General features: G+C 39.6%; 1 protein-coding gene across 10 annotated transcripts in view; it reads left to right on the forward strand.

Annotated features, from left to right (window-relative positions):
- Positions 1-14,316, forward strand: part of FAM178B (family with sequence similarity 178 member B) — a 114,564-nt gene that overhangs the window by 7,227 nt on the left and 93,021 nt on the right. Inside the window, exon 1 of one of the 10 annotated variants that reach the window (XM_042981246.1) lies at positions 10,488-10,531. The exons of the other annotated variants lie outside the window; for them this stretch is intronic. The gene's annotated coding sequence lies outside the window, so the exon portion shown is untranslated. Of the gene's footprint in view, positions 1-10,487; positions 10,532-14,316 lie in introns of those variants that run through there. 10 annotated transcript variants of the gene reach the window in all.

Consider the following 14,316-nt stretch of genomic DNA (forward strand, 5'->3'; position numbering starts at 1 on the left):
CATTATTGAAAAAACAGACAAATCTGTGGTGTTAAGTTTTATTTTGGGGGCAGAGGGTGGGGGTACTGACTGGGAGTGAGCATAAAGGACTCTGGAGTGCTGGTATGTGCCATCTTTTTTACTTTGGTAATGGTTACCTAGGTGTGTTCACTTTGTGAAGATTCATCTAGACTGTATTCTTACCCTGGTACACTTTTCTGTCATACATTGTACTTTAAAGTTGATTAATTTGATTTGCAGCTAGTGTAGTGATGTTTGATATATTGCATGGCATTATGGATTGAATTGTGTCTCCCCCTCAAATTCATGTGTTGAAGCCCTAACTCGCAATATGATGGTATTTAGAGATGGGGCCTGTGGGAGGTAATTAAGTTAGATGAGGTCATGAGGGTGGGACTGCATGATGGGATTAGTATCCTTTTTTTTTTTTTTAATGTTTATTTTTTGAAACGGAGAGATCCTGAGTGGGGGAGGGACAGAGAGAGAGGGAAACACAGAATCCGAAGCAGGCTCCAGGCTCTGAGCTGTCAGCACAGAGCCTGACACGGGGCTCAAACTCACAAACCATGAAATTGTGACCTGAGCCAAAGTTGGACGCTTAACCGACTGAGCCACTCAGGCACCCCGGGATTAGTATCCTTATAAGAAGAGGAAGGGGCGCCAGGGTGGCTCAGTTGGTTAAGCGTCCTTATGTCAGTTAAGCATCCTAAGTCCTAAGTGTCTGACTCTTGATTCCAGCTCAGGTCATGATCTCACAGTTCATGGGATCCAACCCTGTGTCAGGCTCTGTGCTGATAGCATGGAGTCCGCTTGGGATTCTGTCTCTCCCTCTCTGCCCCTCCCCTGCTTATGAGCACACACACACTCCCTCTCTCAAAATAAATAAAACATTTAAAAAAAAAAAAAAAGAGGAAGAGACCAATGCACACATTCTGTGTCTTTCCCACAAGCGCATCAAGGAGAGGTCATGTGAGCACACAGCAGAGAATAGTCTCCTGTGAGCCATGAGAAAAGCCCTCAGAAAGAAACCTATCTTGCCAGCACCTTGATCTTGGATTTGTAGCCTCAAGAACTATGAAAAATAATGGGCGCCTGGGTGGCTCAGTCAGTTAAGTGTCCAACTTCACCTCAGGTCATGATCTCACAGTTGGTGGGTTCGAGCCCACATCGGGCTCTGTGCTGATAGCTCAGAGCCTGGAGCCTGCTTCAGATTCTGTATCTCCCTCTCTCTCTGCCCCTCCACTGCTCACACTCTGTCTCTCTCTGTCTCTCTCTCTCAAAAATAAATAAACGTTAAAAAAAGATTTAAAAAAAATAAAAAGAACTATGAGAAATCTGTTTTTTAAGCTACCCAGCCCATGGTATAGGCATGTTTTGTTTTATTGCACTTTATTATACTTCACAGATAATGCTTGTTTTTGTGTTTTGTTTTGTTTTGTTTTTACAAAGTAAAGGTTTGTGGCAACCTGCAGTTCTCGTCTATTGGGGCCATTTTTCCAAAAGCATTTGCTCATTTATGCCTCTGTGTCACATTTAGGTAATTCTCATAATATTTTAAACTTTTTCATGATTATTATATTTGTTATGGTTGTCAGTGATCTTATATGTTCTATTGTATATGTGGGTGCCATGAACCTCACCCACATAAGACCGCAACCTTAAACAATAAATGTTGTGCATGTTCTGACTGTTCCACCAACCAGTCATTCCCCCGTCTGTCTCCCTCTCTCTCCTCAGGCCTCCCTATTCCCTGAGACACAGCAATATTGAAGTTAAGCCAGTTGATAACCTTATAATGGCCTCTTAGTGTTCAAGTGAAAGGAATAGTCACACATCCCTGACTTTAAATAAAAAACTAGAAATGATTAATCTTATTAAGCAAGGCATGTCAAAAGCCAAGATAGACCAAAAGCTTCAAACAGCCAAGTCACGAATGTGAAGGAAAAGTTCTTGAAGGATATGAAAAGTGCTACTCCAGTGAACACATGAATGATAAGAAAGTGAAACAGCCTTATCACTGATTTGGAGAAAGTTAGAGTGGTCTGGATACAAGATCAGACCATCCCACAACATTCCCTTAAACCAAAGTCTAATCCAGAGCAAGGCCCTAACTCTCTTCAAGTCCATGAAGCTGCAGAAGAAAAGTCTGAAGCTAGCAGGGGTGGTTCATGAGGTTAAAGGAAAGAAGCCGTCTCCATAACATCAAAGTGCAAGCAGCAAGGTGAAACAGCAAGTTATCCAGAAGATCTAGCTAAGATCATTAATGAAAGTGGCTACACTAAACAAGAAGTTTTCAATGTAGACAAAACAGCCTTCTATTGGAAGAAGATTCTCTTGAGGACTTCATAGCTAGAGAGGAGAAGTTAATGCCTGGCTTCAAAGCTTCAAAAGACAGGCTGACTCTCTTGTAAGAGACTAATGCAGCTAGTGGTTTTAAGTTGAAGCCAGTGCTCACCAGTCCAAAAATCCTAAGACCCTTAAGAATTATGCTAAATCTACTCTGCCTGTTTACAGTACGGTTTACTGAATATTTTAAACCCATTGTTGACACCTGCTGCTCAGAAAGATTCCTCTCAAAATATTACTGCTTATTGACAATGTACCTGGTCACCCAAGAGCTCTGATGGAGATGTACAAGATTAGTGTTTTCTTATCTAATACCACATCCATTCTGCAGTCTTGGGTCAAGGAGTAATTTAGACTTTCAAGTCTTACTATGTAAGAAATATTTGTAAGGCTATCATTGCTATAGAGAGTGATGCCTCTGGTGGATTTGGGCAAAGTAAATTGCAAACCTTCTGGAAATGGTTCATTCTAGATGCCATAAGAACAGTCATGATTCATAGGAAGAGGTTAAAATATCATAACTCTTTAAAATAGTCTGGAAGAAGATGATTCCAACCCTCACAGATGAGTTTAAGGGGTTCAGGACTTCAGTGGAGGAATTAACTGCAGATGTCGTACAAATAGCAAGAGAACCAGAATTAGAAGTGGAGCTTGAAGTGTGACAAATTGCTGCCAATCTTAAAAACTTGAAAGGATGAGGGCTGTCTGGGGGTTCAGTCGGTTAAGCATCTGACTTTTGATTTTGGCTCAGGTCATGATTTCACAGTCATGACATCAAGCCCTGCATCGAGCTCTACTCTGGGTATGGAGGCTGCTTAAGCTTCTCTCTCTCCGTCCCTCTCTGCCCCACTCCCCTGCTCTCTCATTCTCTCAAAAAAAAAAAAAAAAAAAAAAAAAAAAAAAGAAAGAAAAAGAAAAAAAAATAAAACTTAAAAGGATGAGAAGTGCTTTCTTATTGAAGAGCAAGGAAAGTAGTTTCTTGGGATAGAATCTACTCCTGGTGAAGATGATGTGAAGATTTTTGAAATGACAACAAAGGACTTAGACTATTACATGAATTTAATATCAGCTAAGCAGTGGTAGGGTTTGAGATGACTGACTCCAATTTTGTAAGAAGTTCTGTGAATAAGATGCTATCAAACAGCATCACATGCTGCAGAGAAATAGTCCGTGAAAGGAAGGGTCAGCTGATGTGGCCAACTTCATTGTTGTCTTATTTATAAAAATGGCCACAGCCACCCCAGCCTTCAGCAACCACCACCCTGATCAGTCAGCAGCCAGCAACATTAAGGCAAGACCCGCCCCCCCCCCCCAGCAAAACAATGGACTTGCTGAAAGCTCAGATGATAGTTACCAGTTTTTAGCAGTAAATTATTTTTTAACCAAAGTATGGACATTGTTTTTTTCAGACACAATGCTGTTGCACATTTAATAGACTACAGTACAGTGCAAACATAACCTTTATATGCCTTGGGAAACCAAAAAACCCATTGGACTCACTTTATTGCCATATTCACTGTATTGCAGTGGTCTGGAATGGAACCTGCAATATCTCTTTGTATGCCCATATTTTGTTATAGAAGCCCAGGCCAACTAAAGCACATATAAATGTGCATTAGCATCAACTACCTCATTTTCTGAGAATCCAGCCTGCACTGGCCTTGGGCTGGTCACTGGGATATGGAGACAAGACTTCATCTGTGCACCTCAGTGACTCAAGAGAACTAAGTCATCAGTGTGGTAAAAATACATGAAGTGTTGTGCGGGTGAAGAGGAGGGCTGAGACATGGTACGTTTCCTCAGGCAGCAATGACACATTTACTCCTCTTTTATACTTTAAAGCGCCCCTCCGTCTTGGGTGCTCCATCTGGAGCAGTGACCTACTGAACTTTCAGAAACCAGAGTGTGCTGCTTTTCATGATCTTGAGGAACAGCCAAAACTGGAATAGCAAAAACTGTCAACTCTGAAGTGGAACAAAGGCTGGTGTTGTGTATCCACACTTAGTGGGCTCTGCATTGTTAGGAGGACATAGAAAGCACTTGTGCTCAGAAAAGAAACCAATTGAAAAGCAGAAAATATCCTTCCCTCCCACCGTCCCAGTTGCGCGCAGTTTTTGCCGCATAGACTTGGTCTCAATGCATCAGCAGTTTCTGATTCTTTTTATATTTTATCATCTCTGTGGACTTCTGAACACTGAAACATTTACTTGGGGCAGGGCAGTTTTCTTGTCTTTAGCAACTGTTCCAGACTCAACTTGGTATACTCTCAGTTCCCCAAGTAAAAGGGTTTTTAAAGAACAGCCCTAACCCCCCAACCCTGTATTCTCAAAAGGCATAATCACTTGCATAGAATATTACTGGGAGATTTTAGTGATACTTTTTATTCTTTGTTTCTTTCTTTTCTTTCTTGCTTCTTCGGTAGCATCTATAATGAGAAGGGCTTTTAGCATGTTTTCCAGCTTCCCGATGCCTCACTCCTTTGTCCTCTTGGAAGGTTAACAGCAATAGCAGCGTGGACCTTCAGTTTTACTTTACTTGTACTTTCTTTAAAAGAAAAAAAAAAGGTTTTGCAAATAAAAAGGTGAGGGGTGCCTGGGTGGCTTAGTCGGTTGGGCATCCAAGTCTTGATTTTGGCTCAGGTCATGATCCCACAGTCATGGGATCAAGCCTGGCATCGGACTCCATGCTGAATATGGAGCCTGCTTGAGATTCTCTCTCTCCTCCCTGCCCCTCTCCCCCACTTGTGTGCTGGCTTGCTTTCTCTGTCAAATATCAATCAATCAATCAATTATTAAAAATAAAAATTAAAAACAAGTAAAAAACTAGTTTATTGAGATATAACTCACATACCATACAAGTCATCCATGTTCTGAAATCAATTTTAGAACATTTTCAGCACCCCAGACATAAATCTTGCATCCCTTACCTGTCACCCCCCAACTTCCCTTCTCTCTCCCAGCCCTAATCTGCTTTATAACACTCTGGATTTGCCTGTTCTGGACATTTCATGCAAATGGAACCACACAGGATGTGGTTTTATAAGTCAGGCTTCTTTCATTTTATGTATTATGTTCAAGGTCCATGCATGTTGTAGCATGAGTCAGTACTTCATTTTTATAGCTGAATAATACTCCCTTATATGGATATACCACATTTTGTTTGTCCTTTCAACAACTGATGGCCATTGGGTTGTTTCCACTTTTTAGCTATCGTGAAAAATATTGCTGGATTATTATTAATGGAGAAGATTTTGTGTGGACATATGTATTCATTTCTCTCTCATTTATACCTAGAAATGGAATGTCTGGGCCATATGGTACCTCTGTGTTTAACCATTTGGGGAACTGCCAGGCTATTTCCCAAAGCCCTTTTCCTTGTATGATCAATAAGCAAGGAAATATTTTATTGTTCTTTTAACTTTTATAGGATTTTACAAACTTTGCTACTGACCACCTTTGCCATTTGTCTGTTAAAATGCTTCCATAAAAAAGCAGGAGGTATGATCACTGTGCTTACACCTCCTTCTCTGTGCATATTTCTCATCCTCTGCAAGGTCTTAATCTCCTCAGGTCCTTAGGAACATAGACATTGGTTATTTATGGACCAAACAGCTTCTCAGATACTTCTGGTTATAAGGGCAAATTCTTTTGCTGATCTTTACCTGAGATCCCACTTACATATTAAACCATTGAGAGTTTGGTTAGAATGTCACAAGTTTTGGTTGCTTGAGCTGATGATGTCTCGTCGATCATGCTCATGTCATGGCCATGTTGGCAGCAAAGTGGTGCCAAATCAGGAACATTGGAAAGCTCTTGGACTTTCAGTATCACCCTTTCTGATACAAACAAAGGATTTTTAATGTTTGCAGAGGCCTCCACCACCTTCTATGGAGCTCAGGGCTGTTGGTGCCAAATACACTATTATTGGCTAAATTGACCCCCTAAAATTCATAGGTTGAAGTCTTAACTACCTCAGAATGTGGCTGTATTTGGAGATAAGGCCTTTAAGCAGATAATTAAGGCTAAATGAAGTCGTTGGGGGTGGATCCTAATCCAATAGGACTGGTATCCTTATGAGGAGAGATGGTTAGGACATAGACCAGAAACCATGTGGCAACACAGAAGATGGCCATGCACAAACCGAGGAGAGTGGTTCAGAAGAAACCAACCCTACCGACACCTTGATCTTGGACTTTGAGCCTCCAGAGAGCCTTTATTTTGTGAGAAAATAAGTGTCTGTGGTTTAAGCCCCCCAGCCTGTGGTATTTGTTATGGCAGCCCAAGCTAGTTCATGCACCCTGATGCTTCTTTGCCCTGACACCCTGCCTGCCCTCCTGTTCTGTGGGTCTTATGGACAAACTGCCCCCCTATCCAAGACTGTATCTTCTGCTTGGGTCATGCATCCTTCTGGCTCTCTTTACCCTGGGCCCCTCTCTGGTCCTTTTTGTTTCCCCAAGCCCAAAGGTGCCTCCTAGGTACAAAACACATCTTGGCCCAAGAATCACCCCAGAGGGGGAGCATATACCATCAGGACTCCTAAGAGCCTTGGCCACACCCGATCACACTCCTTTGCAAGGGGAAGTTCAGTGATTCCTTGGCAGGAGCACCTTAGGAAGCCTCATGGAACTGGGAAGGCCAACAAGGGACACTTCATAACACAAAGATGGCTTTGGTCATCCCAAGAGCATTTTCATTCATTTAACAGAATTTGCATCTTGTGCATCCCTCCAGATGGTTTCTAATGTGGAAATAATTTTATATGTTGAAAAGTTGGTCTCAACTTCCACTTTTGCTAAGTGGAAGCTGGGGATAAGTTAGGTTTATCAAGCTGTAATTTCATTACAGTAAAATTCACTCTCTGTAGATGTGCAGTTCAGTGAGCTCTGACAAATGTATTTAGTTTGAGTAACAACTACCATGATTAAGATAAAGGATATTTTCATCACCTTCTGAAGAGTCCTGGTACACCTTTGTCCAGCAGTGGCTTCTGAGCAGAGGAAGTTACACAATTGAGTTGATGCCCTAGGTCTAAGAAGGTTGAATGAGAAGCGATGTTCAGGAAGGACTGGAAGGAAAAGAGGGTGTGGAAGGAAAAGAAACTGGTTGTTTTTGAAGGCAGAAAAAAAAAACAAAAAATTCCACTGGTGAACGGAAGGATGGGCGGTCATGGGCAACACCTCTCTAAAGGTCCAAAGGAGGGCAAGGTGTCAGAACCAGGGCAGAGGATAATTCTTAGTATCTTCCTTTTCCTACTGGGCCCCTACGAACATCTGATGCTGCCTTTCAGTACTTAGGCACAAATTTAGAATAGTTCATTATTTAACAATTGTGCAAAAATTGCACCCATAAATCTTTAATGTGGTTATTTCATGTATAAGTACTTTTTTTTATTCCAGGATTTCTACCAAGTTATGCTGTCCTCTACTTATTTCACGTAATTTCACGTGTATTTCCCCACCCCACCCCCGAATAATTTGTATATTTATTTGTCCTTTCTTGTGGTAAGATATGCATAGCATAAAACTTGCAGTTTTAATCATTTTGAAATTCTGGGGCATTTAGTAAATTCACAGTGTTGTGCAATCATTGGCACTGTTGAGTTCCAGAGTGTTTTCCCATCATCCAAAAAGGAGAGACCTTGTACCCATTGAGCAGTCACGCCCCATTTCTCCGCCCTTCCCTCTTCCACCCCAGCACCCAGCACCTGGAAACCACTAATCTACTTTCTGTCTCTATGGATTTGCCTATTCTGGCATTTCATGTAAAGAGAATCGTCCATACAATAGGAGACCTTTGTGTCTGGCTTCTTTCACTAAGCATAATGATTATGAGGTTTATCCATTGTTATAGCATATAACAGTGCTTCATTCCTTTTTGTGACTCAATAATCCATTGTATGGCTGTCCTGTATTTTGTTTATCCACTCAGTAGTTGATGGACATTTGTACTGTTTCCACCTTTCGCCTGTGTGAGTAGTGCCACTGTGAACATTCATGTGGAAGGATTTGTCTCAGTACCTGTTGTCATTTCTACCTTGAGTAGAATTACTGGGTCAAATGGTAATTCTATGTCTAACTTACTGGGTAACTACTAGACTCTTTTCCACAAGGGCTGCACCATTTTACATTCACACATGCAGTGGATGAGGGTTCCAGTTTCTCCAGTCCTCACCAACACTAGTTATTGATTGAATGGTTGGTTGGTTGGCTGCCATCCTACTGGGTGTGAAGTGGTGTCTCATTATGTTTTTGATTTGCACTTCCCTAATAAAGTGGTTAATGACATTGAACATCTTTTCATGTGCTTTTTGGCCATTTGTATAGATCTTCTGAAAATGCCTATTCAAATCTCTTGCTTACTTTTTAACTGGATTTTTTGTCTTTTTATTGTTAAGTTGTAAGAGTTCTTCATATGTTCCGGATACTAAACCCTTATCAGACTTATATGATTTGCAAATATTTTGTCCCACTCTGTAGGTTGTCTTTTCATTTTCTTAGTAGTAGCCTTTGAAGGGAAAATTTTTAACTTCTGATGAAATCCAATATATCTTGTTGTTGTTGTTGTTGTTGTTGCTGCTGCTGCCTGTGTTGGTATCATATCTAGGAAACCATGTTGGCCAACCTGGAGTCATAAAGATTTACCCCTGCCTTTTCTTCTCAGAGTTGTATAGTTTTAATACTTATATTTAGATTTTCCATTTATTTTGAGTTAATTGTTGTGTGGTATCTGGTGAGACAAGGGTCTGGTGTCATTCCTTTGCATATGGATGTCCAGTTGTTTTAGCACCATTTGTTGAAGAGAGTCTAAAATCTTTAAAAGATCTTGCATCTTTGTTGAAAATCAATTGATCATAGATGTATATATTTATTTCTGGAGTCTCAGTTCTAGTCCATTGATATATATGTCTACCCTTTTGCTGGTACCACACTGTTTTGATTACTGTGCCTTTTGAGGTTTTTTGTTCATTTCAAGTTTTTATTTAAATTCCAGTTAGTTAACATATAGTGTAATATTAGTTTCAGGAATAGAATTTAGTGATTCATCACTTACGTACAACACCCACTGCTCATCCCAGCAAGTGCCCTCCATAGTACCAATCACCCATGCAGCCCAACCCCGACCCACCTCCTCTCCAGCAACCCTCAGTTTGTTCTCTACAGTTAAGAGTCTCTTTTATGGTTTGCCTGTTTCTCCCACCACCCTTTGTAGTAAGTTTAGAAATCAGAAAATTTGAGTCTTCCAACTTTGTTTTTCTTTTTCAAAATTTCTTCAAGGTCCCATGTGTTTTTATATGCATTTTAGAATTGCTTTTTCCATTTCTGCCCCAAAAGGCCTTTGGGATTTTGATAGGGATGCATTGATTCTGTAGACCACTTCAAGGAGTTTACCATCTTAAATGATATTAAGCCTTTCAGTCCACAAATACAAGATGTCTTTCTATTAAGGTACGTCTTCTTTAATTTTTTTCAACAATGTTCTGTCATTTTCAGAGTTTAAATTTTCCTAAATTTATTCCTAAGTATATTATTTGTCCATTTCACCTAGGTACCTAATTTGTGCAGTTGTTCATGGTATTCTCCCTTTTAATCATTTTTATTTCTGAGGTTGATAGTAATGTCTTTCATTTCTGATTTTAGTAATATGAGTTTCTCTCTCTTTTTTTTTTTTTTTTTTTTTTTTTTGGTCAGTCTGGTTTGGTTTGTCAATTTTGTTGGTCTTTCCAAAGAACCAACTTTTGGCTTTGTTGATTATCTCTATTGTTTGTTTTGTTTTTTTTTTTCTGTTCTCTACTTTTGCTTCCCCACCAATCTTCATTGTTTCCTGCCTTCTGCAAGCCTTGAGTTTAGTTTGCTTTTCTTTTTCTAGTTCCTTACAGTATAAAGTTAAGTTACCGATTTAACAACTTCTTTTTTTTTAATAATGTTTATTTATTTTTGAGAGAGAAAAAGACAGAGCATGAGTGGGTAAGAGCCAGAGAGAGAGGGAGACACAGAATCCAAAGCAGGTTCTAGGTTCTGAGCTCTGAATTGTCAGCACAGACCCCAACCTAGGGCTTGAACTCATGAACTGTGAGATCATGACCTGAGCCACCCAGGCATCCCTTAACAATCTTCTTTTTTAATGCAGGTGTTTACAGCTATACATTTTCCTGGGAGCACTGCTTTCACTGCATCCCATACATTTTGGTATGTTGTGTTTGTTTCGCTTACCTCTAAGTATTTTTTAATTTCTCATATGATTTCTTCTTGGATCCATTGGTTACTTAAGTGTTGTTTTATTTCTACATATTTGTGAAATTCCCACTTTTGTTTTTTACATCTAGTTTCTATTGTGATCAGGAAAGATGCTTTTTAGGATTTCAGTCTTTTTAAATTTATTGAGACCTGTTTTGTGGCCTAACATGATCAATGCTGAAGAAAATTCCATGTGTACTTGCAAAGAATGTGTATTCTACTATTGCAGAGTGAAATGTTCTGTAGATGTCTGTTATTTCTACTTGGTTCATGGTGTTGTTCAGGTCTTATATTTTCTTTTGAACTTCTATCTAGTTACATTATTGAAAAGAGGATATTGAATCCTTCAGCTATCATTTTGTAACTATTTCTCCCTTCAGCTTTGCCAATTTGCTTCCATATTTTGGAGCTCTGTTTTTAGTTGCATGTATGTTTATAATTGTTATGTCTTTTCTTTTTAATGTTTATTTATTTTTGAGAGAGCACATGAGAGTCAGGTGGGCAGAGAGAGGTGGGGGACAGAAGATCCAAAGTCGGCACTGACAGCAGCAAGCCCGACATGGGGCTCAAACTCCCAAACTGTGAGATCATGACCTGAGTCATGGATGCTTAACTGACTGAGCTGCCCAGGCACCCCTAATTGTTATGTCTTCTTGATGAATGACCCTTACATCAATATATAAAGGCTTTCTTTGTCTCAGTAATTTTTGACTTAAAGTCTATTTTGTCTGGTTAATACCAGACAAATACTAATGTATAGCTACTTCAGCTGTCTTTGGGTCTCTATTTGCATGGGGTATCTCTTCCTTTCACCTTCAACCTATGTGGTTATAGTGAGTCTTTAGCAGATAGCATATAGTTGGGTGTTTTTTAAATTTACTTTGGTAATATCTGCCTTTTGATTTGAGAGCTCACTCCATTTACAATTAAGCTAGTTATTGATATGAAAGGATTTCTGCCATTATGCTATTTTGTTTCCTGTGTACCTTACATCTTTTTTGTTCCTCAATTCCTCCATTACTGCCTTCTTTTATGTTTAATTGGCTGTTTTGTAGTGTACCATTTTGGCTCTTTGCTCATTTCTGTTTCCAATTATTTTATTAGTGGCTACCTTGGAAAGTATAATTTATATCTTAAATTTGTAACAGACTAGTTTGAATTAATACCAGTTTAGCTTCAGGGGCGCCTGGGTGGCCTAGTCGGTTAAGCGTCCAACTCTTGATCTTGGCTCAGGTCATGATCTCACAGTTTGTGAGTTCGAGCCTTACATCAGGCTCTGTGCTGACAGCACAGCGCCTGCTGGGATTCTGTCTCTCCGTCTCTCTGCCCTTTCCCCACTTACTCTCTCTCTCTCTCTCTCTCAAAATAAATAAATAAACTTTAAAAAAATTACCAATTTAGCTTCAATATATACAAAAACTCTGCTCCTATACAATTCCATCCCTCCCCTTTATGTTTTTATTGTAACAAATTACATCTTTGAACCATTGTGTGTTGATTAACATAGATGTGTAATTGTTGTTTTATGCATTTGTCTTTTAAATCAATATGGAAAGGAGAAGAATTACAAACCAAAAATACAGTAATACTTGCATTTTTACTTACCTATAAATATCACATAGTTCACAGTCTAGTTCAGATTAATACCAACTTAATTTCAATAAGATACAAAACTTCACAACTATATAGCTCTATTCCCACCCCCTCCTTTGTGCTGTTATTGTCATGTAAATTATATCTTTAGACATTGTTTTCCCATAAAGACAGATTTGTAATTATTGCTTTATGCAGTTGTATTTTAAATAAGATAGGAGAAAAAGAGTTACAAATAAAAACTACATTTATACTGTCTTTTATGTATACCCATGTTCTTATCTTTATCACTGTTCTTTTTTTTCATGTGGATTCAAGTTACTCTCTAATATCCTTCCTTTCACTTTACCCCGATGGATATACTTTAGTATTTCTGATAGAACAAATTTGTTAGAAAGAAATTTTCTCAGTTTTTGTTTATCTGGGAATATCTTCATTTCTCCTTTTTTGAAGGATAGTTTTGTGGGAGACAGCATTCTTGGTCCATAGTCTTTTCTGTCTTTACTTTGGATATTTCATCTCACTGTCTGCTGATCTCCATGGTTTTTGATAAGAAATCACCTGTTAATCTTATTGAGACTCCCTTGTAGGTGATGAAGCATTGTCTCTTCCTGCTTTTTAGATTCTCTCCCTGGTGTTTAAAAGTTTCATTATGATGTATCTAGGTGTAGATCTCTTTGAATTTATCCTACTTGGAATTTGTTGAGCTTCTTGGAAGTGCAATATTCTTTCTGTCCCCCTCTACCCCACCCACCCCACCCCTGCCATCTCTGTCTCTACTCCTTGGACTCCTATTATGCATATATTGATATAATGTGTCCCACTGGTCTCTGAGGCCCTGTTCATCTTATTCTTTTTTTCATTTTGTTCCTCAGAACTGATCATCTCAATTGACCCAAATAAAAGTTCACTGATTCTTCTGCTAGCTCACATCTGGTGTTGAAGCCTTCTACTTAGTTTTTCATTTCAATTTTTATAGTTTTCGACTCCAGAACATCTGTCTACTTCCTTTTTAGAATTTCTTTATCTTTATTCATATCCTCTATTTGGTGAGACCTTATTCTCCCCTGGTTTCTTTAGTTCTTTGTCATGGTTTCCTTCAGTTCTTAGAGCATATTTGGCAGTTGATTTAAAGTTTTTGTCTAATAAGTCCAGTGCCTGGGCTTTCTTAGGGACGGTTTCTTTCCTTTCTTTTTTTTTGTCTTTGAATGGGCCATACTTTGTTATTTCTTTGTATTCCTTGTAATTTTTGTTGAAAATTGTCCACTTTGACTATTATAATGCAGTAACTCTGTGAATAGGATTACCCCCCACCTGAATTTGCTGTTGCTGGTTGCTGTGAGTTGTAGTTGTTTGTTTAGTGATTTTTCTAAGCTATTTTTGTAAAGACATTATTATTTTGTTGTGTGTAGTCACTAAAGTCCCAGTTCCTTTAACTTGGTGGTTAACTGGTAAGTTGTTAGAAAGTCCCTTAAATGCTGCCGCCGCCACCACCACAATAAAGCTCTTCTGGTCTTTAGAGATTGGTTCTGTGTTGGAGTACTCCTTCAAAGCTTAGGCAGACCTTATGCAACTCTGCCCAAGCCTTCACTTTCTGCTTATGTGGAGCCTAATGATCAGCCAGAGGTAAAAACTTACGGTCTTCTCAGGTCTTTCCTAAGCACGCGTTAACCCTGGGCAGTCATGTGGCCTTCTGGACTCTCGGGTTTACGTGGGAGCTTTTTAAAACTTTTACTCCAACATGTATCTCCTTCCTCAGCCTCTTCCTTTTCAGACTTTGCAGACTGCCTGCTGCTTGCCCTACCTGTTATCCCTTGCCCCAGGTGGTTGTGGTGGTCCCCTTGTTTTTAAATACTTTCAACTGCCCCGGAGGCCACTCCAGCCCTGAGAAAGTTCCAAGTGGGATAAAACAAAGGTAAGACCCAGAGTTGATGAGTTGATCCCCCGGGGGAGCCGGGAGCCACCAGGAGACAGGTCAAAACACACCACCACAATTCTTTGAGAATAAAGTTTATCTTGCCCCCGTGGCACCAGCAAGCCACACCGGGAACACAGCCTCCACAACTGCCTCTTAGCTGGGGGTGGGGGATGATAGGCGGGTAAGTTCAAAAGCCCAAACATAATTTTACTGAAATTTAGCAGCT

This window comes from Panthera tigris, chromosome A3 (assembly GCF_018350195.1).
Source record: "Panthera tigris isolate Pti1 chromosome A3, P.tigris_Pti1_mat1.1, whole genome shotgun sequence".
NCBI classification, from domain to species: domain Eukaryota; kingdom Metazoa; phylum Chordata; class Mammalia; order Carnivora; family Felidae; genus Panthera; species Panthera tigris.